Here is a 26,929-nt window from a genome sequence, read left to right on the forward strand (position 1 = left end):
GGTGATGCCATCCAGCCATCTCATCCTCTGTTGTCCCCTTCTCCTCCTGCCCTCAATCTTTTCAGCATCAGGGTCTTTTCAACTGAGTCAGCTCTTTGCATCAGGTGGCCAAAGTATTGAAGTTTCAGTTTCAATATCAGTCCTTCCAATGAACACCCAGGACTAATCTCCTTTAGGATGGACTGGTTGGATCTCCCTGCAGTCCAAGGGACTCTCAAGTCTTCTCCAATACCACAGTTCAAAAGCGTCAATTCTTCAGTGCTCAGCTTTCTTTATAGTCCAACTCTCACATCCATACGTGACCACTGGAAAAACTATAGCCTTGACTACATGGACCTTTGTTGGCAAAGCAATGTCTCTGCTTTTTAAAATGCTGTCTAGGTTAGTCATAACTTTTCTTCCACGGAGTAAGCGTCTTTTAATTTCATGGCTGCAATCACCATCTGCAGTGATTTTGGAGCCCAGAAAAATAAAGTCAGCCACTGTTTCCACTGTTTCCCCATCTATTTGCCATGAAGTGATGGGACCAGATGCGATGATCTTAGTTTTCTGAATGTTGAGCTTTAGCCAACTTTTTCACTCCTCTTTCACTTAGGAAATGGAGACATTAAGTAGTTTCTGTTCAGTTCAGTCACTCAGTCATGTCCGACTCTTTGCGACCCCATGAATTGCAGCATGCCAGGCCTCCCTGTCCATCACCAACTCCCGGAGTTCACTCAGACTCACGTCCATCGAATCAGCGATGCCATCCAGCCATCTCATCCTCTGTCATCCCCTTCTCCTCCTGCCCCCAATCCCTCCCAGCATCAGTCTTTTCCAATGAGTCAACTCTTCACATGAGGTGGCCAAAGTACTGGAGTTTCAGCTTTAGCATCATTCCTTCCAAGGAAATCCCAGGGCTGATCTCCTTCAGAATGGACTGGTTGGATCTCCTTGCAGTCCAAGGGACTCTCAAGAGTCTTCTCCAACACCACAGTTCAAAAGCATCAATTCTTCGGTGCTCAGCTTTCTTCGTAGTCCAACTCTCGCATGCATACATGACCACTGGAAAAACCATAGCCTTGACTAGATGAACCTTTGTTGGCAAAGTAATGTCTCTGCTTTTGAATATGCTATCTAGGTTGGTCATAACTTTTCTTCCAAGGAGTAAGCATCTTTTAGTTTCATGGCTGCAGTTACCATCTGCAGTGATTTTGGAGTCCAAAAAAATAAAGTCTGACATTGTTTCCACTGTTTCCCCATCTATTTCCCATGAAGTGATGGAACCAGATGCCAAGATCTTCGTTTTCTGAATGTTGAGTTTTAAGCCAACTTTTTCACTCGCCTCTTTCACCTTCATCAAGAGGCTTCCAAGGCCACATGGCTAGGAAGTAATGGGGCTGGGATCCTCATTAGTCAGATTCCTAGGTTTATCTTTTTGCCACTAAACCATTGGAAATAAATAGATACATAAACATATAGATACAGATAAAATTTTGTACACCTTTTAGAATGATCAAACCCTAACAACAGCAAATGTTGGTAATTATGTGGAGCAACAGGAATTTTTAATGGACGCTTCACTATATAGGTATGAATGATCAAATCATCTGCCATTGAACCAGTGATTAAATCATTGGTGACTGAACTCAATTTCCAGCTCCTCTCCCCTCCCTGGAGGTCAGGGGTGGCACTAAAAGCTCCGACTCTCTAAGCCCATGGTTGGTTCTCCTGGCAATCAGTCTTAGATGCAGTCCACAGGTCATCTCACTGATGTAACAAAAGACCCCTTTGTTGCTCTTCTGACTTAGCGAATTCCAAGTGTTTTAGGAGCCCAGTGATAGAAACTCAATGAAGACCAAATATATATTACTTATTACAAATCACATTATCACAGCTACATACTATATCATTCCAACCATATGGTATTCTGGAAAAAGTACAATTATTGAAACAGTAACAAGACCTTTGATTGCCAAGAACTGCGACTGGGGAGGTATGAATAGGTGAAGCACAAAGGACTTTTAGGGCAGGAAAAATATTCTATATGATACCACAGTGATGGATATGTGTCATTATGCACTTATTCAAACCGATAGACTGGACAAAAACCAAGAGTAAAGCCTAATGTTTACTATGAACTTTGAGTGATAATGTAAGCAGATATGATAGGGGGTTCCCAGAGCAAGAGAACTAGGCATATGGCTTTCTTGACGTAAGAGAAGTCATTTTGGGCCTAAGTCATTTTGTGAGCTAAGCCTCAATGCTTGCCCTTGAATAGGTCTCGGTAATTAATAACCTTAAGGGAATGAAAGAATGCAATCAGGCAAGAGGAGTAACAGCAGCAAAGATAATAAATCAATTGTAAAGATTCACAGTTCTATTCCAATGGTAAAGGTTAGCTTGAAGCCTCAACCACCAGATCTTCCTGAACCTAAGGGATGACAATCTTGACCTTTTCTGATCCTTGTGACTTCAATCAACTCAACCTCAGACTCTGTGGACCTCCCAAGCTGCTTCATGTATATGGATGTACCTCAGCTTAAAACTTCCCCAATACTGCTGTTGAGGAAGACACTGCTTTGAGAAAGAGCCTCAGTGTTCTTACTTGCTGCAAGTCTTTTTCCTGATCTTTGGCTTGGTTGCGTCTTTTGGCTCAAAACTCACCAAGAGGAAAACCCAGTTTTCAGGTAACAATAGTGATGTAGGTTCATCAGTTATAACAAACGTATCATTCTGGTGGGGTACAGAAGTTATGCACATATAGGAACAGGGTATAATCTCTGTTTGTTACCCTTAATTTTTCTGTGAATCTAAAACTACTTTTAAAAAACTGTCTTAATTGGGGAAAAAAAAAAAAAACCTTTTACTTTAAATTGGATAACGAGCAGCTCAATGTCAAAATGGATAGATTTTATTACCTTGATGGAATACAGAACTCAATTTAGGATTATATTAGTGTGCATACAAGAAGAGAAAGCATGTAGTATTAGAAAGCATGTAGTATATATTCTTCTCTGAAGAATCCTAGCCCCATGCTTTCTATGTAAATGAATGAAATCTAAACATTCTCTGTTTAGATTATTATCCTTTGATTTAGGTGCAAATATATTAAAAGAAATACTAAAATATTTGTGGTTGTCCTTATTTATGAAATATATTGGTCAACTAGATTAGAAAAATCCTATTGTTACTCATATTGACCCTTTCTTTTAGAACAAAGCCATATCAAAGATGTGCTTTTGGGAGATGCTTCATGCTCCCAACAAGGCCCATGGAAGCTGTGTGACTTCAGGACAGTCATTTAACATCTCTTAGCCTCATTTCCTTCCCTGGTGGTTCAGACAGTTAAAGCGTCTGTCTACAATGCATGAGACCTGGGTTCCATCCCTGGGTCAGGAAGATCCCCTGGAGAAGAAAATGGCAATCCACTCCAGTACTATTGCCTGGAAAATCCCATGGACAGAGGAGCCTGGTAGGCTACAGTCCATGGGGTCGCAAAGAGTCGGACACGAATGAGCGACTTCACTTTAGCCTCATTGCCTGGATTAGTCAAATAGAGACAATTCCTTATTAGCCTAAAGACAGGGAGGCTGGGTAGATGGGGTTTTTTAACAGGGTTTTTCATTGTCAACATTTGTTTGATATACTTCTTCATAAAGAAGTCAGCAGAGGTTCTACCCTGCCACATCTGTGAAGTAAGATCGCTGGGCCATCTAAGTGGTGAACATCTGCACGATGAACCATTTCTTATCCCAGTCAGAGCACACACCTTCCAGGTTCTATTTATTGACTGCTTCCACATCCAAATGACCAAACTGTCCTTTACCACCAATGTAGGCTCACAACGGTTGGTTCAGGCATCCCAGGATCTGCACGCCTCTTACATCCCAAGTTAGACCGGCTGTCCTTGAAGAGCTGTGGCATCCATGGCTCCTCCTCTGCTCAGCTTCATCATGGCAACAGCCGGAGTGGTGCAGTGGGCAATGGATGGTTTCTGACACCCCTGCCGTAGGATCCTTATTGTGAAAGTCCCAACTCCTAACACGTGATATGGTCCCACCCTCCTGACTGATCTGATCTCTTATACTCCCCTTCCTGCAGTCTGTGGACTCCAGCCAGAACACAGCTGTGTTCTCTGACCCCGACATGTGCCCAGCATCCTTACTCCAGGTCTTTATTCCACGAGAACCCCCTTCCCTCCACATCCACCAGCAACCCTCGCTCTGAGTATTGCAAGTCTCTTCAGGAAGGGGCTGTGCCTTGTGCTCCGGTGTCCCCACATCCAGCACACAGCCTGGTATAGAATATGGGCTCAACAAATACTTGTTTTGTTCTGAATAAAGCAAAATAGACAAAAAGAGAAACCTAGTGAATGGAGAGGATAACTGTATCACCAGATGATGCCAGAATATCAGTGTTGCTTTTCTACCAGATGACACCAGCCCCTTCCACACACAGGTTACATGCTGTCCTTAAATGTCATTGTATCACTTTCTCCCCCCTTTCAAAGCCACCCTTTCACGATTTCAGAAGCCAGACCACAAATACATTTCCTCCTCACCCTGGGGTCCTTTAGAAACAGCCTCTTAGCTTACTTAAGAAAAAAGAAAATAGCATGCAATATATGAGACAAATGGCAGGAAAAGTTAATTATTGATGTGGGACACAATTTAAGAAGAACTAGGGTAAAATAACATCTTTGGGGACAGTTATTAAACCAAAGAAGTGTCTTGAACTGTTCAGAACTCACGTCCAAGGAAATTCTTAAGAATGTGTTTGCAAAACTATCTGTTGAAGCGGAGCTGCCCCAAGAATTCAGCTGTGAGTCACCAAACCTGAGGGTGTAGAATGTGCATTTAATTCCAAGCATGGATTTACTGAATAGTTACTGTGTGGGGGACATTATCCTAAGCTCAGAGCTTCAAGCTGCTGTGTATTGAACTTACCATGGTGCCAGGGAAATAATAAATACCATCTTCTTTTGCCTGTCCAGCAACCCCAGAGAAGCAGGTATCTCCATCTCACTCTATAAATAAGCAAAGTCTCATAGAAGGTAATCATTGCATAAAATCCCACAAGTTTAAGAGGCAGAACAGGATCTGAACCTAAGTTTTCATATAACCAATTCATCTCTTATGTATCTCATCTCACAGGGGACACTGCAATACAATTGGGGAAACCGGTCTCATAAAACAGTCACAGGGCGGGATAATGCACGACAAAGTACTCATTTTAAGCACTGATAAAACGTGTTGATTTCTGGCATCCCTCTAAAGCAGAAATTATGATCAATGCCTGCATACCAGAGAACAAATTAATGAGTCAATATTTATTGTGTGCACTTTTGGCCAAGTCCTATGCAAGCTGCCTTTAGGTACATTAGGCAAAATTTCCTGACGGTGATCTGTGAAATAGGTGTTATTGCTAGTGCTCTCAATTCACAGAAAAAGAAACTGGCATTCAGGTTAATCATTTATTTGGGGCTGTATTGTTCAAAATGTGGCTAGAACTTTATGGTGGGGTCTCTTCCTACCAGGTTGCTAGGAAAGTAAATGTTAGTTGGAGCCATGGTGTCCCTCATCGCCCTACTTGGTGAGAATCTATGTGAGAATAAAACCAGGGTGGGGAAAAGCATGAAGGGAAGGTGGACAGAAACTGGCTTCAGATGATTTTGGAAACTCTGAGTCCTGGAGCTGGGCCTGCTGTTGTGTTTCGCTTGATTTGCTCAATTTGGTATGAATTAGCTTCCTGTCACTTTCCAATGAAAAGGGAACTAATGTAGCTATCACATATCAGAGGCTTGCTCTGTGCCAGGTCCTTCAAGTATATTAGAACATAAACCACGTTATGGGAGGGACTTGTCTATTTTTATCCACAGCTCTTACCACCATCTACTCCACTCCATAGTTTACTTATTTCATTGGCTTGCATGCATCCCTCAATAGAAGGTATGTCCCATGTCTGTTTCATTTACTCCTCCATGTTTGGTTCTTGGTACAAAGTCTCAAATTAGAGGAGCATGACCAGTGACATGACCTGATTTACTGTTTCAACAAGGTTACTCTGTATTGAGAAGAGATCAAAGAAGATAAAGTCAAGAAGGAAGGAAATCAACTTGGAGGCTATGGCAATATCCGGGCAGGAGATGATGGTGACTTGGACTAGGGTGGAAGCCAAGGAGACAGTGAGAAGTCTTCTGATACTGGACATAGTTAGAGGAAGAATCATCCGGATTTAGTATCGAATTAGATGTGGAGATGAGAAAAATGGAGAAATTGAAGATAAATTTAGGAAGTTTAATTGTGCAGGTGATTCTTTTGACTCTGTAAATTGATTTAAGGGTCATCACATCTTCCTTGCCAGTTATTGATATAAAAAAAGACATGTGACCCTCACGAGGGCCAGCAGGGTACAGCAGGACATCTGTAGGGAGCGTCTCCATAAAGGAAATACAGGAAGAGAATCACCTTCTTTCTCCTCTGGATGAGTTGTGCCTGGGTGTGCTACCTGGAACTTTGGGCCCATCTTCAGCCTGAGGATGAAGCCAACCTGGAGATGAGCAGAGAGGTGGACAGAACCAGTGTCCCGGTGACATCAGTAGGCCCAAGTCAACCAAGTCTAGCTCTGAACTTCCTCACTTTGAGATGTCATAATTGCGTATTATTTAAGACAGCTTAAGGCAGGATTTCTATTACTTACAACCTAAAGCATTCTGATCCAGGATCCTCATTTGTAGGTTTTACAGTTGTATAGATTTTCTTTTTAGAATGAAGTACCAAATGATTTAGACATGTTTCCAGTGTGTCCAAAACAATATGTCCTATATTATTATACACTTGGCTGGAAGAAAAAGATTTGATAGGAGGAAAAAGCCTGGATAGGAAACCAATTCCACAGTTATAGCAGGCAACAAATTATATGTACATTGATTTATGACATGAAAGGAAACAGTCAGTTGAGGAATTGTGAGTGCAAAGCTCCGGTGCCCTAGAGCAGTGTTTTTCCAGCAGCAGTTTGTGACTTGCTCGTCATTGGTCATACGAACAATTTAGTGAGTCCAGACAAGCATTTAAAAAATGAAACAGGACAGAATAGGATAGACTAGAAAAGGATAGTATAGAAAATATCAGAGAACATAGGAAGGATTATTACCTTATGGAACTTTGGTTTCAATTTTATACTTACATATGTGTCTATCAAATCACCATGTAAAATGTATGCCTTATCATAAAGTGAAGTGGCTCAGTAGTGTCCAACTCTTTGTGACCCCATGGACTGTAGCCTACCAGGCTCCTCTGCCCATGGGATTTTCCAGGCAATAGTACTAGAGTGGATTGCCATTTCCTTCTCTAGGGGATCTTCCCGACCCAGGGATCGAACCCGGGTCTCCTGCACTGTAGACAGACGCTTTACCGTCTGAGCCACCAGGGAAGTCATGCCTTATCATAGGTCATGGCCAAAAAGGTTTGATAAATACTGTCTAAGAATAAAGAGAGGCTCTGTCCATCCCTCTTTACACACAGCTCTACAAACCATCCACATTGACTGGCTGATGTGCTTTAATTATACAAATAAATCTAACATCATTTCTAACTGAAAATATTCTCATCGTGTGACTGTAATGAACTAGGATCCAGGACACCTCGTGAGCCCCTGCGAGCTCCTTGGGTCTCAGGCTGAGTCCCTTCATGGAACTCATTCTTGCATTCTCTCCCAGAAGTCTCTCTGAACATCGTTGGTTTCTACGTGATTCTTATTTCTTATGCTGACACAAGGGGAGGAGGATAAATGTGGAGTGCCACACCAGGGCCACAGGTGCAAGGCCTTGCACCAAGGCCACTGCAGCAGAGTGCAGAAACAAGGTCATCTCCAGCACTGAGTGAGTCCCTTTGTAATTGTTGCCAAAAGCCCCCCAGATCATTACCAGCAAGCTTCCTGACCCCAAATTAGGCAAAAATGCCCACCCAGTAGTTACCCTATAGCACCCTAAACAATCACTTAATGCCACCCTTTTAGCAGGAATTTTCTTTGTCTTGAGGCTATAAAAATTGCCTACTAACCCATTATGGCACAGCCAATGCAGGAGATGCAAGAGACACAGATTCGATCTGGGTCAGGATGATCACTTGGAGAAGGGAATGGCAACCCACTCCAGTATTCTTGCCCGGAGAATCTCATAGACAGAGGATCCTCGGGGGCTACAGTCCACAGGGTTCTGAAGAGTCAGACACGACTGAAGGACTGAACATTCAACCCATGAAAAGCTCTGGCTCTCCCTTGAGCCAGTCAGCTGTTTTAACAGCTCTCTCTGACCTACTGCATTTGTAGCAACTTCATTATCTCCGCTCCTTGCTCTTAATGAATTCACTCCTTTCTGAAACGCTGTGTCTGGAAATTCTTCTCCAATCTGCAATCTGACTGCCATGTCACTAAAGAGGTTTATTTCTGGTGTCATTGTTGGTAAAAGTATCCTCATCTTGGTGTAGACTCATACTAAGCTGATTTTATTTTTAATTCCACAGAGATTAGAAGCCACTTCCCAAATTTCAACTCCCAGCGCAATTAATTGTTCATTAGGCCCCAGTGGCTCAGTGGTAAAAGAATCCGCCTGGAGAAGATGCAGGAGACGCAGGTTTGATCCCTGGGTCGGGAAGACCCCGAAGAAGGAAATGGCAACCCACTCCAGTGTTCTTGCCTAGGGAATCCCATGGAAGAGGAGGCTGGCTGGCTATAATATGTCCACAGGGTCACAAAGAGGTGGACATGACCCAGCACACACATGCACAAACGGTTCGTCATGAGCACATAGTCCCATCATGTGACCCCACTTTTTCTGAGGGCTCTTGTAAGTCCTACCTGTTCATAATACGGAAGGTTTGTTGTGGTAAGAGGCCTGGGCTCTGGGTTGCATTCCCTCGCCCCATCTCTAATTTCAGTACAGGAACAATGGACAGTGCCGTGCAGGCTTGGACCCCCTCAGAGCCCATCCCAATACCTGTCATAGGACACCTCCCTGTGTACCTGCCAGGCCAGAATGGGGACTTAACACGCCTGGAAATAACCCTCAAAGAAGGGATGGGTGCTGACAGACACATACTCCAGCCTCCTGTCCCTCCGGGGACAATTGCAGGAGGAATTTCTTATGTTCTCAACCATCCTTGAATCTCAGAAATTGAATCTCCATTGCCTGCAGCTGGAACTTGATAATACATCCTTACACTGACTTTCCTTTCTCCCTTGTCCCACACTCTCTTTGCTCTCCTTCTCGTTCCTTGGGATAACCTCCCAACAAAATACCTGTACCCAAGTCCTTAGGTGGGTCTCTGCTTTTAGGGGAACTAAAAGAGAATCTAAACTAAGCAGAATCTAATTGACTTAACAAAAAACGCACCTAAATAAATTACTTCATGAACCCAAACAAAACCTTCGCAAAATGATATGCGTATATACAACGTCTTTAAAAGGCTAGGGAGGGGTACGTCCCTGGTGATCCAGAGGCTAAGACTCTCTGCTCTCAATGCAGGGTGCCCAGAATCAACCCCTAGTCAGGGAGCTAGATCCCACATGCCACAACTAAGACTCAGCATCGCCAAATAAGTAGATATTTTTAAAAATATTTTAAAAAATAAAAGGATAGGAAGGGACTTGATAACAAACACTTTGTGGAGTCATCCTTGGAAAAGCAAAAGAAACTGAGGTAGAAATTTAGAAATCAATAGTGAAATTTAGTAATCTTACAGAAGAGACGTTAGTTGTTTCTGAATACAGTACTTATCCATCTGGGAGCTGAAAAAGTAAAAAAGTGGGTGGGTGGCACCAGAGAACAGTGGGAAGACACACCAGGGATACCCTTAAAACCCAACTATCTCTCCAGAGAGATGCCAACAAAGGCAGTTACTTTTTACATGAGATCATATCTCTAGATAAAAGTAGGCAACTGTAATGTGAAAATCTATTCTGAGGGACAACCTTCGGCAAATAAAGATCTAAAATAAGAGGGGGAAATTTTTTTTAATAAGTGATTGTTAAAAATGTATAAATATGACTATATTTTTGATTTAGAAAAAGCACTAATTTTAAGAAATTTGGAATTCATTTGAATCAGTAAAAACTCTAAGTTACAAATATATATTTGAGTGTCAAAATGCAATATTATCTTCAAATATTCACAGAAATAAAATCTGGTTTACTAAACCAATGTTTTAAAGAGTTCCTAGACAAACGGCAACCCACTCCAGTATTTTAGCCTGGGAAATCCTATGGACAGAAGGAGCCTGGTGAGCAATAGTCCCTGGGATCAAAAAAGAGTCGGACATGACGCAGTGACTAAATAACAACAAAGAATTAAAAATGACTTATGATGTGTGATATTGGTTATTTTTCAGCTAATGAATGCTTCAAATAGTATTTTGTCATAAGCATTTAAAATATCTTCCTATGCATCCCTTTATATTTTCTGTGAATAAAAAGGTGTTTTTAAAGTGCAAAGTCTTTATTCAACCTTATTTTAGAATATCACAAATGATGCTTCAGTGATGTGTACATTGATGAGTTTTCCTGGCCCTGACATGTACTGATGGGGTATGACACACAAAACCTGAGAACCTATTTTTTTTTTCTGTATTTGATATTGGTCAGGCCCCTATTAGCTTTGAGTCGTTCTGTTTCTCAATTTCTAGAGAGCTGTAAAGAACTTGGAAAAGATCCAAGGAGAAACAACAAAAAATCATTAAAAAGGATGGAGGAAAAGACCTCTGAGGAAAGGTTGAAGACACTGAACTGGCCTCACTTGAAAACTGCAGGCCAAGGACTGATTTAATAGCTTTCTTAGAGAACAGGAAGGTTTATTTGGAGGAGGATACTAGCTGACTTTTCTCCATCTCTATAGAGATGAAAACCAGACAAAACTGGATTAGAATGAACAAGAGAGATCTCTTTGACCTAAGGCAGAACTCAACTGCAAAGGTGATTAAACTCTGTCATTACCATCACTGGAGAGCTTTGAAAATATGTTGAACAACCATTAGCTATGTGTAGTTTAGGCTACTCGCTGGAGAAGGAAATCCCTTTCAGCTCTATGCTTCCATTCATTTGCATTCTCAAAAGCCAGGTTAAAAGATTTAGCCCGTGGAGAGAGGAGACCAGGTTTCCCTCACTTGGGAACAAGGTCATCAGAATATATCATCATTCATTCTGAAAGATTTAACATAAAATGAATGATATTAACCATGCGCTAAAGGAATACAACTCTAAAAGTTGGTTTGCAAATATTACTAATAAGAAAAAAATGAGCTAAGGCTCAGTACTTCCAGTTAATAATTATTTTCTAAAGGCTAATTAATGAAGGTGTATTATTTTTGCCATAAGACAAGAGACAGCCTTTTTCTGACTAATTCTAATTACCTCAAGCTTGCTAAACTTGCAAGCAGCTAAGGTTCATATTTAAGTGCAGGGCATCCCACGTTTGTCACCTCCAAGAAATTATATTTCCACTGTGGTAGTCTTAGAACTTGAAAAGAAACTATTGGTATTTCTCTGTGGGAAACTTCTTGAGGTGAACATGAGTCTGTATGAACCAATTTTTTTTAAATGAAAGCTTTATTTCTGAAATTTAAACTTTGGTACACCATAGTATGTTTCTGAGGTTTCACTTTTTAAATAAAAAATACACTGAAAGTTTTTTTTAAAAAGTTGTTCGATCAATTGGTCGCATCTGACTCTTTGCAACCCCATGGACTGCAGCATGCCAAGTAGTATTTCCCAAATTTCATAAAGAAATTAGTGAAAACTGTGTTGAAACATATCTAAGAGAAACTGTGATTTACTAATATTCATTACACATCTATTGAACACCTACTATGTCTCAAACAGTATGCCAAGCACTGGAGATTCCCTGTCAAATGTGACATGGTCACTGACCCCCGGGGAGGGGGGTTACAATCTGGTAAGGAGAGACACGTTACTGGCTAATCCTATAATAGTGAGAAGGCCATCCGGCCATGGGGGCGAATGGGTAAAACTCCCAGGCCAGGAGGGATATTTGGGAAGGTTTCTTGAGAAGGGGCCCTAAGGAGGAGCTCTGGAAATAAATTAGGTGTAAAATTGGCACAGAAACGATTTCTTATGGAGAAGTGGGTGTAAAAGAAAGAATACCCAAAATGAATATGTGTTCAGCGCAGTGTGCCAGGCACTGTATCAAGGGTATAATCAGCATGAGCTCACTGAATCATCATCACCTCCCTCATTTATGCATGCATCAGACTTTAGTGACGGCTGTGTTCCAGGAAGTGTGGGTACAATGGTGACTTACATGAACACAGATTCTATTCTTCTAGCACTTAGCCCAGTGGGCGATGCTACACAATAGTCAAATAATCAAAAAGGTGTGATGAAGGGAAAAGGGGAAAAGTTGCTAATTATAATATTAGCAAATTTCCTTCACTCTTTCAACAATCAAAGAGAATTTTGCTTTTGTGTTCTAAGCATCTCCCATCTCACTTCCTTCCCTTCCCCATTCTAAGAAATATTCGGTCAGCTGGGCTTCTAACTTGTTGTGATGCCAGATACAATTAATGGGAGAAAAGAGACTAGACTTCAGAAGTAAAGGTGAGCTATTGGTTCAAGAAAAGAAAGAACAGAGGCAGGTAGAAATAATTTATTAAAAAATAAAATGTTGCGGAGGGAGACAGGAGGGAGATTTGGGAGGGAGGGGACATGGGTGTACCTAGAATGCTCAAACTACCGCACAATTGTACTCACCTCACACGCTAGTAAAGTAATGCTTAAAATTCTCCAAGCCAGGCTTCAGCAATATGTGAACTGTGAACTTCCTGATGTTCAAGCTGGTTTTAGAAAAGGCAGAGGAACCAGAGATCAAATTGCCAACATCCACCGGATCATAGAAAAAGCAAGAGAGTTCCAGAAAAAACACCTGTTTCTGCTTTATTGACTATGCCAAAGCCTTTGTGTGGATCACAATAAACTATGGAAAATTCTGAAAGAGATGAGAATACCAGACCACCTGACCTGCCTCTTGAGAAATTTGTATGCAGGTCAGGAAGCAACAGTTAGAACTGGACATGGAACAACAGACTGGTTCCAAATAGGAAAAGGAGTTTGTCAAGGCTGTATATTGTCACCCTGCTTAGTTAACTTTTATGCAGAGTACATCATGAGAAACGCTGGACTGGAAGAAACACAAACTGGAATCAAGATTGCCAGGAGAAATATCAATAACCTCAGATATGCAGATGATACCACCCTTATGGCAGAAAGTGAAGAGGAACTAAAGAGCCTCTTGATGAAAGTGAAAGAGGAGAGTGAAAAAGTTGGCTTAAAGCTCAACATTCAGAAAATGAAGATCATGGCATCCGGTCCCACCACTTCATGGGAAATAGATGGGGAAACAGTGTCAGACTTTATTTTTCTGGGCTCCAAAATCACTACAGATGGTGACTGCAGCCATGAAATTAAAAGACGCTTACTCCTTGGAAGGAAAGTTATGACCAACCTAGATAGCATATTCAAAAGCAGAGACATTACTTTGCCAACAAAGGTCCATCTAGTCAAGGCTATGGTTTTTCCAGTGGTCATGTATGGATGTGAGAGTTGGACTGTGAAGAAGGCTGAGTGCCGAAGAATTGATGCTTTTGAACTGTGGTGTTGGAGAAGACTCCTGAGAGTCCCTTGGACTGCAAGGAGATCCAACTAGTCCATTCTGAAGGAGATGAGCCCTGGGATTTCTTTGGAAGGAATGATGCTAAAGCTGAAACTCCAGTACTTTGGCCACCTCATGCGAAGAGTTGACTCATTGGAAAAACTCTGATGCTGGGAGGGATTGGGGGCTGGAGGAAAAGGGGATGACAGAGGATGAGATGGCTGGATGGCATCACTGATTCGATGGACGTGAGTCTCAGTGAACTCCGGGAGTTGGTGATGGACAGGGAGGCCTGTCGTGCTGCGATTCATGGGGTCGCAAAGAGTCGGACACGACTGAGCGACTGATCTGATCTGATCTGATGGCTGATTCTTGTTGATGTATGACAGAAAACCACAAAATTCTGTAAAGCAATTATCCTTAAATTGAAAGAAAATTTTTTTAAGTAAAAGAATAAACAAAATGTTTAAACCATTGCTTTTTTAATGAAGCAATGAATGAGGCATTTATGTATTAAATTAAGTGAGTCAGAAAGAGAAAAAATATATCACATATTAGTGCACATATATGGAATCTAGAAAGGTGGCACTGATGATCCTATCTGCAGGGTTGCAGTGGAGAGGCAGACAAAGAGACGAGACTTATAGACACAGTGGGGGAAGGAGAAGTCGGGCCGAATTGAGAGAGTAGCATTGAAACATATATATTACCATATGCAAAACAAATAACCAGTGGGAATTTGCTGTACGACACAGGGCGCTCAAATCTGGTGCTCTGTAAACTATTGCTTTTTATAATTTTTATTGAATACCTCATTATATTACAGGAATTGGTCAATGCACTTTACCTAGTATTCTCTCTCATCATGCTTCTGCTTAATTGTGTCTGACTCGGAGACCCCATGGACTGTAACCTGCCAGGCTCCTTTTCCATAGAATTTTCCAGGCAAGAATACTGGAGTGGGTAGCCATTTCCTACTCCAGAGGATCTTTCCAACTCAGGAATCACACTGAATCTCCCGAGTTGGTAGGCAGATTCTTTGCCACTGCACCACCTGGGAAGCCCCATTCTCTCTGCTGCTGCTGCTGCTGCTGCTGAGTCGCTTCAGTCGTGTCCGACTCTGTGCAACCCCGCCCCGTCCCTGGGATTCTCCAGGCAAGAATACTGGAGTGGGTTGCCATTTCCTTCTCCAATGCATGAAAGTGAAAAGTGAAAGTGAAGTCGCTCAGTCGTGTCTGACTCCTAGCGACCCCATGGACTGCAGCCCACCAGGCTCCTCCGTCCATGGGATTTTCCAGGCAAGAGTACTGGAGTGGGGTATCATTCCCTTCTCCATTTCTCTCTCTCATAGTCCTCCCCAAAACAAAGAAGTACTGAATTTAATCCCATTTTTCAGATATGGAAATGGAGGCATAGAGAAGTAACTTGTACAAGTTTACATACTGAATAAGCAGTACAGCCAGGGTTTAAAACCAGGTGGTATGACCCCAGAGCCCACAGAAGCTGCAAGAGATGATTCTTAGGTCAGTAATGCAAAGTGTGATCTAGAGTCAGAGAAATGGCAAATAGATGTTATTAAGTATCAGATCAGTTCAGTTCAGTTCAGTTGCTCAGTCGTGTCCGACTCTGTGAGACCCCAAGAACCACAGCACGCCAGGCCTCCCTGTCCATCATCAACTCCCGGAGCCCACCCAAACCCATGTCCATTGAGTCGGTGAGGCCATCCCACCATCTCATCCTCTGTCGTCCCCTTCTCCTCCTGCCCTCAATCCTTCCCAGCATCAGGGTCTTTTCCAATGAATCAGCTCTTTGCATCAGGTGGCCAAAGTATTGGAGTTTCAGCTTCAGCATCAGTCCTTCCAATGAACACCCAGGACTGGTCTCCTTTAGGGTGGACTGGTTGGATCTCCTTGCAGTCCAAGGGACTCTCAAGAGTCTTCTCCAACACCACAGTTCAAAAGCATCAATTCTTCAGCACTCGGCTTTCTTCGCAGTCCAACTCTTACATCCATACATGACCACAGGAAAAACCATAGCCTTGACTAGATGGACCTTTGTTGACAAAGTAATGTCTCTTCTTTTGAATATGCTATCTAGGTTGGTCATAACTTTCCTTCCAAGGAATAAGCATCTTTTAATTTCATGGCTGCAATCACCATCTGCAGTGATTTTGGAGCCCAGAAAAACAAAGTCAATCATTGTTTCCACTGTTTCTCCATCTAGTTCCCATGAAGTGATGGGACCGGATGCCACGATCTTAGTTTTCTGAATGTTGAGCTTTAAGCCAATTTTTTCACTCTCCACTTTCACTTTCATCAAGAGGCTCTTTAGTTCTTCTTCACTTTCTGCCATAAGGGTGGTATCATCTGCATATCTGAGGTTATTGATATTTCTCCTGGCAATCTTGATTCCAGCTTGTGCTTCTTCCAGCCCAGCGTTTCTCATTATGTATTCTGCATAGAAGTTGACTAAGCAGGGTGACAATATACAGCCTTGACAAACTCCTTTTCCTATTTGGAACCAGTCTGTTGTTCCATGTCCAGTTCTAACCGTTGCTTCCTGTCCTGCATATAGGTTTCTCAAAAGGCAGGTCAGGTGGTCTGGTATTCCCATCTCTTTCAGAATTTTCCACAGTTTATTGTGATCCACACAGTCAAAGGCTTTGGCATAGTCAATAAAGCAGAAATAGACGTTTTTCTAGAACTCTCTTGCTTTTTCAATGATCCAACCAATGTTGGCAATTTGATCTCTGGTTCCTCTACCTTTTCAAAAACCAGCTTGAACATCTGGAAGTTCACAGTTCACGTATTGCTGAAGCCTGGCTTGGAGAATTTTAAGCATCACTTTACTAGCGTGTGAGATGAGTGCAATTATGCGGTAGTTTGAGCATTCTTTGGCATTGCCTTTCTTTGGGTTTGGAATGAAAATGGACCTTTTCCAGCCCTATGGACATTGCTGAGTTTTCCAAATTTCCAAATTATTAAGTATAGTTGTGAGTTATTGACTGGGTCCCCTTGGTGTTCTGTGACTGATTGTAGTAAAGAATGAATTGCTTTTAATTATTTACTTTGAGTAGATGTTTCTTTGAGAGAGACTGTGTGGGGACTGGACCATGTGGATTCCCAGTTTTAATTGGGGACACACAACCTATGATCACAAACTGTGCTATTTGGTAGGAAGAAAAACTGCAGGGAACTCTAAGAGTGCAGGCAAGGGTCCCTGGTCTGGCCTGTGGGGTCAAGGAAGCTCTGTGAGGAAGTCATATTTGAGCTGAATCTGAAAGTTGAGTTCTGGCATCCTGGGTGATAAGTATGGGGGTTGAGGGGGAGGTTTACTCCAGTAGAGGCAACAATGTGTGCAAAGGCAGTTAGGACAGGGTAGAGCGGGGCTTTGAAAAATTGCAAGATGATGCAGAGCCAGAGCACTGATGGTGAGGGGGAGGCTAGCGCCAGAGAGGGGTAAGTAGACATGTTAGAACTTGGCAACAATCCCTGAAGCAAGATGGGCTTCCCAGGCGGCGTAGTGGTAAAGAATCCACCAGCCAATGTAGGAGATATCAGAGACATGGGTTCAATCCTTGGATCAGGAAGATCCCCTGGAGTAGGAAATGGCAACCCACTCCAGTATTTTTGCCTGGGAAATCCAAAGGACAGAGGAGCCTGGTGAGATACAGTCTATGGAGTCACAAAAAGTCAGACACAACTGAGCACTCACACCTTCCTTCATGCCTTCACATCTGAAGAAACAGTGAAAGAGAGCCAGGTTTGAAAGGTTCATTTAGATTTATGACAAGCCCAGACAGCAATTAAAAAGCAGACATCATTTTGCCAACAAAGGTCTGTCTAGTTAAAGCTATGGTTTTAAGTCCCTTGTACTGCAAGGAGATCAAACCAGTCAATCCTAAAGGAAATCAACCCTGAATTTTCATTGGAAGGACTGATGCTGAAATTGAAGCTCCAATACTCTTTCCACCTGATGCAAAGAGCCAACTTACTGGAAAAGAGTCTGATGCTGGGAAAGATTGAGGGCAGGAGGAAAAAGGGACAACAGAGGATGAAACAGTTGGATGTCATCACCGACTCAATGGGCATGAATTTGAGCAAAGTCCAGGAGATAGTGAGGAACAGGGAAGCCTGGTGTGCTGCAGCACTTGGGGCCACAAAGAGTCAGACACAGCTTAGTCACTGAACAATAATCTTTCATAGATAAGTGTGGTCCTTTCCTCCAGGTATAGGAAAGGTACCTCTCACGTGAGAGTCTTATGATCTACTTTGGGGAAAAATCAGAAAATCCTTCCTGCACCAGCCATTTCTCAAATTCCTTAGCTTGAAATATTCCATATGCCAAGTTTCCATTTTTGGGAATATTGAAACTCATCGATAAGAATGTGGACTCCAGAACCAGGCTGGCTGGATTTGAATCCAGTTTCATCTCTTTCATTAGTTACATTCTTTTGGGAAAGTGATGACCTCTTTGTGCCTCACTTTTTCTCATCTGTAAAGTAGGATTAATACCGCTTATCATATACAGGGTTGTGTGAGGATCAAATGAGTTAACATATGAATATGTGTTATTATTGTTACCAGATGACTTTTGAGATGGACATTCAGGTATGAGTAAGATTCTGTGGTGGGGGAGGCATGTGAGTGGTGGAAGCAGAATTTAAAAAGGATGTAGATGGGAAAGTGGCTGGTGCTTAGAAAGCTAAAAGTTTTCCAGTTTGGTTGAGACGGAGGGTACATGACAGGGATAAGAGACACAGAAGCTAGAATATTTGGAGACTATCATATAAGATGCCCAGCTGATGAATGTCTTCCTAAGGAGAATACAGAATTTCTGAAGGTTTTTGAGCAGGGATATAATAAGACTAGTGTTCTATTTGGGGGAAAAGTCATCTGGCAGTCACTGGTATAAATTGTCGCTGAGAAACCTTCTTGCTGAAAATTTTTTTCTTAAGGAGATTCTCATACTGGTAAGCAAGTACACTGACCAGCTGACAAAATATGCCTGTTTATTTGGCAGTCATATTTCTCAGGGTAAATTAATATAATCTATGGTTCATAAATCAGTTCACTCAATGTATTCATCTATTGACCTGCTTATTACTTTAAAATGCATTTCCTTCAAGATGGATCTAAGAACACTTATAAACATGTGCAATACAGCAGTAAATAAATCAGAAATGAACATCAAAAACTATATAGGGGAAATAGAAAGGCAATTATCTACGATCAGGATCTAGAATAAAATGGTAAATTCAACTGATCATTACATTAGCTGTAGCTTCCTAAAAGCCCAGGCATAAAGGGAATCTGAATTGTGCAGTTCTTAAGGCCTAATAAAAGAAATTTTATTAGGTTTTTAGGTAAGTCGAGCCTTTTCTTCCTGGAGTCTAATAGAAAATTCACATATCTTTTGAGTGAAGAGCAGGTTTTAAATGATGAAAAAGCAGACTTCATATAGTCATTCTAATAACTTCTTGGCATGAACAATCCCTCACAGCCTTATAATTCCTCTGAATTGCTGGAGAATATTTTCTGAATTTATACACTCAAAGACTTGACAAGAAGCATCATGGGTGTTTGTCATACACAGAAAGATGCTGAAGGTAGAGTAGCAATGGGAAGGATATGTTTTATATTTCACAAAAGACGAAGTCCAGAAAGTATTTTCACCACAGAAATATTCTGACTAGATTTCCATTTTTATAGAAAAGTAGGTTATTTCAACTTAATTTTAAAATATGAGCTATTTTACAAGGTTAAAAGACAGCATTCAGAATGGGAGAAAATAATAGCAAATGAAACAACTGACAAAGAATTAATCTCCAAAATATACAAGCAGCTCCTGCAGCTCAATACCAGAAAAATGAACAACCCAATCAAAAAGTGGGCCAGAACTAAACTGATATTTCTCCAAAGAAGATACAGATGGCTAATAAACACATGAAAAGATGCTCAACATCACTCATTATCAGAGAAATGCAAATCAAAACCACAACGAGATACCACCTCACAGTGGTCAGAATGGCTGCCATCAAAATGTCTACAAACAATAAATGCTGGAGAGGGTGTGGAGGAAGGGGAACCCTTTTACACTGTTGGTGGGAATGCAAACTAGTATAGCTACTATGGAAAATAGTGTGGAGATTCCTTAAAAAACTGGAAATAGAATTGCCATACAACCCAGCAATTCCACTACTGGGCATACACATTGAGGAAACCAGAATTGAAAGAGACACGTGTACCCCAATGTTCATCACAGCACTGTTTACAATAGCCAGGATATGGAAGCAACCTAGATGTCCATCAGCAGATGAATGGATAAGGAAGTTGTGGTACATATACACAATGGAGTATTCAGTTCAGTTCAGTCACTCAGTCGTGTCCAACTCTTTGCGACCCCATGAATCGCAGCACGCCAGGCCTCCCTGTCCATCACCAACTCCCGGAGTTCACTCAAACTCACGTCCATCGAGTCGGTGATGCCATCCAGCCGTCTCATCCTCTGTCGTCCCCTTCTCCTCCTGCCCCCAATCCCTCCCAGCATCAGGGTCTTTTTCAATGAGTCAACTCTTTGCATGAGATGGCCAAAGTACTGGAGTTTCAGCTTTAGCATCATTCCTTCCAAAGAAATCCCAGGGCTCATCTCCTTCAGAATGGACTGGTTGGATCTCCTTACAGTCCAAGGGACTCTCAAGAGTCTTCTCCAACACCACAGTTCAAAAGCATCAATTCTTCAGTGCTCAGCTTTCTTCACAGTCCAACTATCATATCCATACATGACAACTGGGAAAACCATAGCCTTGACTAGACGGACCTTTGTTGGCAAAGTAATGTCTCTGCTTTTGAATATGCTATCTAGGTTGGTCATAACTTTCCTTCCAAGGAGTAAGCATTTTTTAATTTCATGGCTGCAATCACCATCTGCAGTGATTTTGGAGCCCCAAAAAATAAATCTGACACTGTTTCCACTGTTTCCCCATCTACTTGCCATGAAGTGATGGGACTGGATGCCATGATCTTTGTTTTCTGAATGTTGAGCTTTAAGCCAACTTTTTCACTCTCCTCTTTCACTTTCATCAAGAGGCTTTTGAGTTCCTCTTCACTTTCTGCCATAAGGGTGGTGTCATCTGCATATCTGAGGTTATTGATATTTCTCCTGGCAATCTTGATTCCAGCTTTTGTTTCTTCCAGCCCAGCATTTCTCATGATGTACTCTGCATATAAGTTAACTAAGCAGGGTGACAATATACAGCCTTGACGAACTCCTTTTCCTATTTGGAACCAGTCTGTTGTTCCATGTCCAGTTCTAACTGTTGCTTCCTGACCTGCATACAGATTTCTCAAGAGGCAGGTCAGGTGGTCTGATATTCCCATCTCTTTCAGAATTTTCCACAGTTTATTGTGATCCACACAGTCAAAGGCTTTAGGTCAGCTATAAAAAAGAATGGATTTGAGTTATTTCTAATGAGGTGGATGAATCTGGATCCTATTACACAGAGTGAAGTAAGCCAGAAAGAGAAACACCAGTACAGTATATTAATGCATATATATGGAATTTAGAAACATGATAACAACAACCCTATATGCAAGACAGGAAAAGAGACACAGATGTAAAGAACAGACTTTTGGAGTCTGTGGGAGAAGGCAAGGGTGGGACAATCTGAGAGAATAGCATTGAAACATGTATATTATCATATGTAAAATAGATGACCAGTGCAAGTTTGATGCATGAAACAGGGCACTTAAAGCTGGTACTCTGGGACAATCCAGAGGGATGGGGTGGGGAGGGAGGTGGAAGGGGGATTCAAGATGTTGGGACACATGTGCACGCATGGTTGATTCATGTGGATGTACAGCAAAAACCACAATATTGTAAAGTGATTAGCCTCCAATTAAAATGAATACATTTTAAAAATATGAGCTATTTTAAAATATAGAAAAGTACAGAAATAATGAATATCCATATTTCTGCTACCAATATCTAGCAAGTGTTTCTATATTTTCATATTTGAATTTTTTAAGAAATAAAACTTTAGAGAGAATTAAAGTCTCTTTTTTATTCCTTCTGAACCCAGTTGGCTCCTATCTTCCTAGAGTCAACCAGTATCATGAAGTTGGTGTGTATCCTTTCCATCTGCATCTTTCTAGTTTCACTACAGAGCTATGTACAATGAACAATATATGATATTGATTGGTATCAAACTGTAGGAATTATTCTGCAACATTTTCATCCATTATTATGTGTTTGAAATTTAGTTATCAACTTCTAAATACAGATGTAGTCCATTCATTATTCTACCATGGCGGGGAAAAATATGTATATAATCTTGATTCCCACATATGAGCTGCTTCCAATTATTTATTATTATAAATAATGCTGCACTGAACATCCTTATACATGTCTCCTTGAGCACCCTTGCAAGTTTCTCTTGGCAGTATACTTAGAAATGGAATTGCTAGACCATGAGTTATAAATGTCTTTATTAGATAGTGTCAACTTGCTCTCTGAATTGACTGAACTGATTGATATCACCACCAGCAGAATATAAGAATTCCTAATACATGGTATTGCCATACATTTTTTCCTAATAAATATGATGTGTGAAATAGTAGCTCACTGTTTTGATTTCCAGGATTACTGGTAAAGAATTTTATCTTTTCAAATGCTTTTTGGCCATTCAGGTATGCTTTTCTGTGAGCTGGCTTAACAAATCCTTCACCCATTTTCACAACTGGTCATTTCTTTCCCCTACTGATTTGCATGAGCACCATATGTGGTCTTCTTATAATCTACATTTGGATTATATAAGTTTTAAATATATTCTGTCTGTGACTTATTTTCAAAAAAGATCCATATTTCCTATCTTTTATTAGATAAACATAATCCTCCTTTTGTTAGTTTCATAACTTGAGAGAATAACTAAAGTTCAGGATGACCCATTAAATGGGGCAGAGGAAATAAACCTGCCTTCAGGACCAGCTACTCACAGCAGCCTCGGAGAGAGGCCTAGTGGGCTAGAGCACCCGGGGATCTAAAGATCCTTCTCACCAGCCTGAAAAGAAATTGCTGAAAAATACACCCTCGGACATTGAAGAAAACCTGAAACCGTTTTTCCAAATTGTATTATGACCTAGAGAACATGGGGAAAAAAGTTGTTTTTTGAAAGTCTGTGGCCCAGATTAGAAGGACACAAGCTTCATTTTCCAGCAAGCTTACACTTGCGTGTGTTCCTGTGTGCTAAGCCACTTCAGTCATGTTCGACTCTCACCTTTCCTCAATAACAGGATGTGCCATAGAGAAGGTGTGTTTACATTCACCTGTGACAGTGCCCGGGCTCGGTTTCACTTCCTCTGACTAATATCCCTGAATTCACTCTTCTAAAACACTTTCCATCTCTTTCCAACAATTATCAGTTAGATATCTTGACAGGGAAAAAAAAAGACCTAAATAATAAAAATGACAAAATTCCCAGGGACAGATTTAGCAAGAAACACCCAGATGTACTTTACTGAGGCATATAAAAGATTTTATTTACTAGAGAGTAATACTGTGTTTCTGTATGAGGACAGTCATTATTAAAAAAACATCAGGCAACCCCAAATTAGTTAACACCAAAACACCAGTTAACCTCAAAAGAGTTCCAAAGAATAGCAAGGAGAGATAAGAAAGCCTTCCTCAGTGATCAGTGCAAAGAAATAGAGGAAAACAATAGAATGGGAAAGACTAGAGATATCGTCAAGAAAATGAGAGATACCAAGGGAACATTTCATGCAAAGATGGGCACAATAAAGGACAGAAATGGTATGGACCTAATAGAGAAGATATTAAGAAGAGGTGAGAAGAATACACAGAAGAACTATATAAAACAGATCTTCATGCCCTAGATAACCACAATGGTATGATCACTCACCTAGAGCCAGACATCCCGGAATGTGAAGACAAGTGGGCCTTAGGAAGCATCACTACCAACAAAGCCAGTGGAGGTGATGGGATCCCAGTTGAGCTATTTCAAATTCTAAAAGATGATGTTGTGAAAGTGCTGCACTGAATATGCCAGCAAATTTGGAAAACTCAGCAGTGGCCACAGGACTGGAAAAGGTCAGTTTTCATTCCAATCCCAAAGAAAGGCAATGCCAAGAATGCTCAAACTACCACACAATTGCACTCATCTCACATGCTTGCAAAGTAATGCTCAAAATTCTCCAAGCCAGGCTTTAACAGTACCTGAACTGTGAACTTCCAGATGTTCAAGTTGGATTTACAAAAGTAGAAAAGACAGAGGAACCAGATATCAAATTGCCAACATCCCTTCAGTTCAGTTTAGTCACTCAGTTGTGTCCGACTCTCTGTGACCCCATGAATCACAGCACTCCAGGCCTCCCTGTCCATCACCAACTCCCGGAGTCTACCCAAACTCATGTCCATCGAGTCAGTGATGCCATCCAGCCATCTCATCCTCTGTCTTCCCCTTCTCCTACTGCCCCCAATCCCTCCCAGCAACAGGGTCTTTTCAAATGAGTCAACTCTTCGCATGAGGTGGCCAAAGTATTGGAGTTTCAGCTTCAGCATCAGTCCTTCCAATGAACACCCAGGATTGATCTCCTTTAGGATGGACTGGTTGGATCTTCTTGCAGTCCAAGGGCCTCTCAAGAGTCTTATCCAACACCACAGTTCAAAAGCATCAATTCTTCAGCACTCAGCCTTCTTCACAGTCCAACTCTCACATCCATACATGATATCCAACATCCCTTGGATCATCAAAAAAGCAAGATGACACCACCTTTATGGCAGAAAGCAAAGAAGAACTAAAGAGTCTCTTGATGAAAGTGAAAGAGGAGAGTGAAAAACTTGGCTTAAAACTCAACATTCAGAAAACTAATCATGGCATCTGGTCCCATCACTTCATGGCAAATAGATGGGGAAACAATGGAAACACTGATAGACTTTATTGTGGGGGGCTCCAAAACCATTGCAGATGGTGACTGCAGCCATGAAATTACGATGCTTGCTCCTTGGAAGAAAAGCTCTGACCAACCTAGACAGCATATTAAGAAGCAGAGACAGCTGAGCCTCAGTTCTCCGACCATGCCCACTGGAGCCTGTTTGCACTGACTGACCAGAGTCTGCGAATTCAATGCTCTGAGCCATCTGGACCGCCCCGATCCTAGCTTTCTATCCTTTGAAAACACTAAGAATAATGCCCCTGCATCAGTTTTTACTGGAGCCAATCACCTATCGTGCCTGGAACAGGGATCATACCCAGATCGCACTTAGCCCCAATGATTAGTCCACATCTCTAAGAAGAATGGGGGCCAGTGGGTGAAAGCTCATGAACTCAAGGAACACAACAGACACATCACAGGTATTGACTGGGCTCCTAAGAGTGACCCCATCGTCATTTGCGGGGCCAACCGAAACACCTACGTCTGGAGTCAGAAGGATGGTGTCTCACAGCCAACCCTGGTGATCCTGAGAATTAACCGGGCGGCCCGTTTACTCAAGTGGTCCCCGCTAGAGAACAAATTTGCTGTGGGCAGCGGAGCACAACTCATCTTCATTTATTACTTTGAGTCTGAAAATGCCTGGTGGATGAGCAAGCACATTAAAAAGCCCACGGTCCTCAGCTTGGATTGGCATCCCAACAACGTCTTGCTGGCAGCGGGATCCTGTGACTTCAAATGCAGAGTGTTTTCTGCCTACATTAAAGAAGTGGATGAGAAGCCAGCCAGCGTGCTCTGGGGCAGCAAGATGCCTTTCGGTCAGCTGATGTCAGCGTTCAGTGGCAGTGGCACCGGCGGCTGGGTGCAGAGGGTCAGCTTCTCAGCAAGCGGCAGCCACCTGGCCTGAGTCAGCCATGACAACACCATGTCTGTTGCTAACACCTCAAAAAGTGTGCAGGTCTCAACTCTGAAGACGGAGTTCCTGCCCCTCCTGAGTGTGTCTTTCATCTCAGAGAACAGAGTCGTGGCTGCTGGCCATGATTGCTGTCCCATGCTTAACTACGATGATCGCAGCTGCTTGACCTTCATCTACAAGCTGGACATTCCCAAACAGAGCATCCAGAGCAACGTGTCTGCCATGAAGCGCTTCCGCAATATGGACAGGCGGGCCACGACGGAGGACTGCACCACAGCCCTGGAGTCGCTGCACCAGAAGAGCATTACTCAAGTGTCTACTTATGAGGTAGACAAGCAAGACTGTCGCAAACTTTGCACTACCGGCAACGACGGAGCCATGACCATTTGGGATTTTAAGACCTTAGAGTCTTCCATCCGGAGTCTTTGAATAGTGTGAAGCTGAACGAGCCTCCAGACCCAGCATGAGGACGGACAGGCTGTGGCGGAGAAGCTCCGCCATTTGCATGGGAGGGGAGCCGGCTGCCAGGAAACACTGAAGAAGCACATGGTGTAAACCTCGCTGTGTGCGTTTTTTTTTAAAATATAATTGGTGAAAGTGTTGGTTTTTTAAAAGCAACAGTGATTTTGGTTTTGTTTTAGGGGTTGTTTTGTTTTGCAGTTTCATTCCATTCTGGATCAAAGCTTCTCTTTAGGTAGTTTATTATAGAACATTGTCAACACTAACTTAAAGGAAGGGGTGGGGAGGTATGTAAATTGTCTGCTAATAATATTAAATAAAAACACTGAATAAGTAAAAAAAAAAAAAAAAAAGCAGAGACATTCAGTTCAGTTCAGTCACTTAGTCGTGTCCGACTCCTTGCGACCCCGTGAATCGAAGCACCCCAGGCCTCCCTGTCCATCACCAACTCCTAGAGTTCACCCAGACTCACGTCCATCGAGTCAGTGATGCCATCCAGCCATCTCATCCTCTGTAGTCCCCTTCTCCTCCTGCCCCCAATCCCTCCCAGCATCAGAGTCTTTTCCAATGAGTCAACTCTTCACATGAGGTGGCCAAAGTACTGGAGTTTCAGCTTTAGCATCATTCCTTCCAAAGAAATCCCAGGGCTCATCTCCTTCAGAATGGACTGGTTGGATCTCCTTGCAGTCCAAGGGACTCTCAAGAGTCTGCTCCAACACCACAGTTCAAAAGCATCAATTCTTCAGTGCTCAGCTTTCTTCACAGTCCAACTCTCACATCCATACATGACAACTGGGAAAACCATAGCCTTGACTAGACGGACCTTTGTTGGCAAAGTAATGTCTCTGCTTTTGAATATGCTATCTAGGTTGGTCATAACTTTCCTTCCAAGGAGTAAGCGTATTTTAATTTCATGGCTGCAGTCACCATCTTCAGTGATTTTGGAGCCCAAAAAAGTAAAGTCTGACA

General features: G+C 42.0%; 1 protein-coding gene and 1 pseudogene across 2 annotated transcripts in view; one reads left to right on the plus strand and one right to left on the minus strand.

The window, feature by feature from the left end:
- The window catches only part of TSPAN5 (tetraspanin 5), a 335,779-nt gene that overhangs the window by 226,796 nt on the left and 82,054 nt on the right, over positions 1 to 26,929 (minus strand). The window lies entirely within an intron of this gene.
- On the plus strand, positions 24,828 to 25,939 carry LOC147371000 (actin-related protein 2/3 complex subunit 1A pseudogene; annotated as a pseudogene).

Source organism: Bos grunniens, chromosome 6, assembly GCF_055505025.1.
Source record: "Bos grunniens cultivar Pamir isolate PY7600 chromosome 6, Bosgru_T2T1.0, whole genome shotgun sequence".
NCBI classification, from domain to species: domain Eukaryota; kingdom Metazoa; phylum Chordata; class Mammalia; order Artiodactyla; family Bovidae; genus Bos; species Bos grunniens.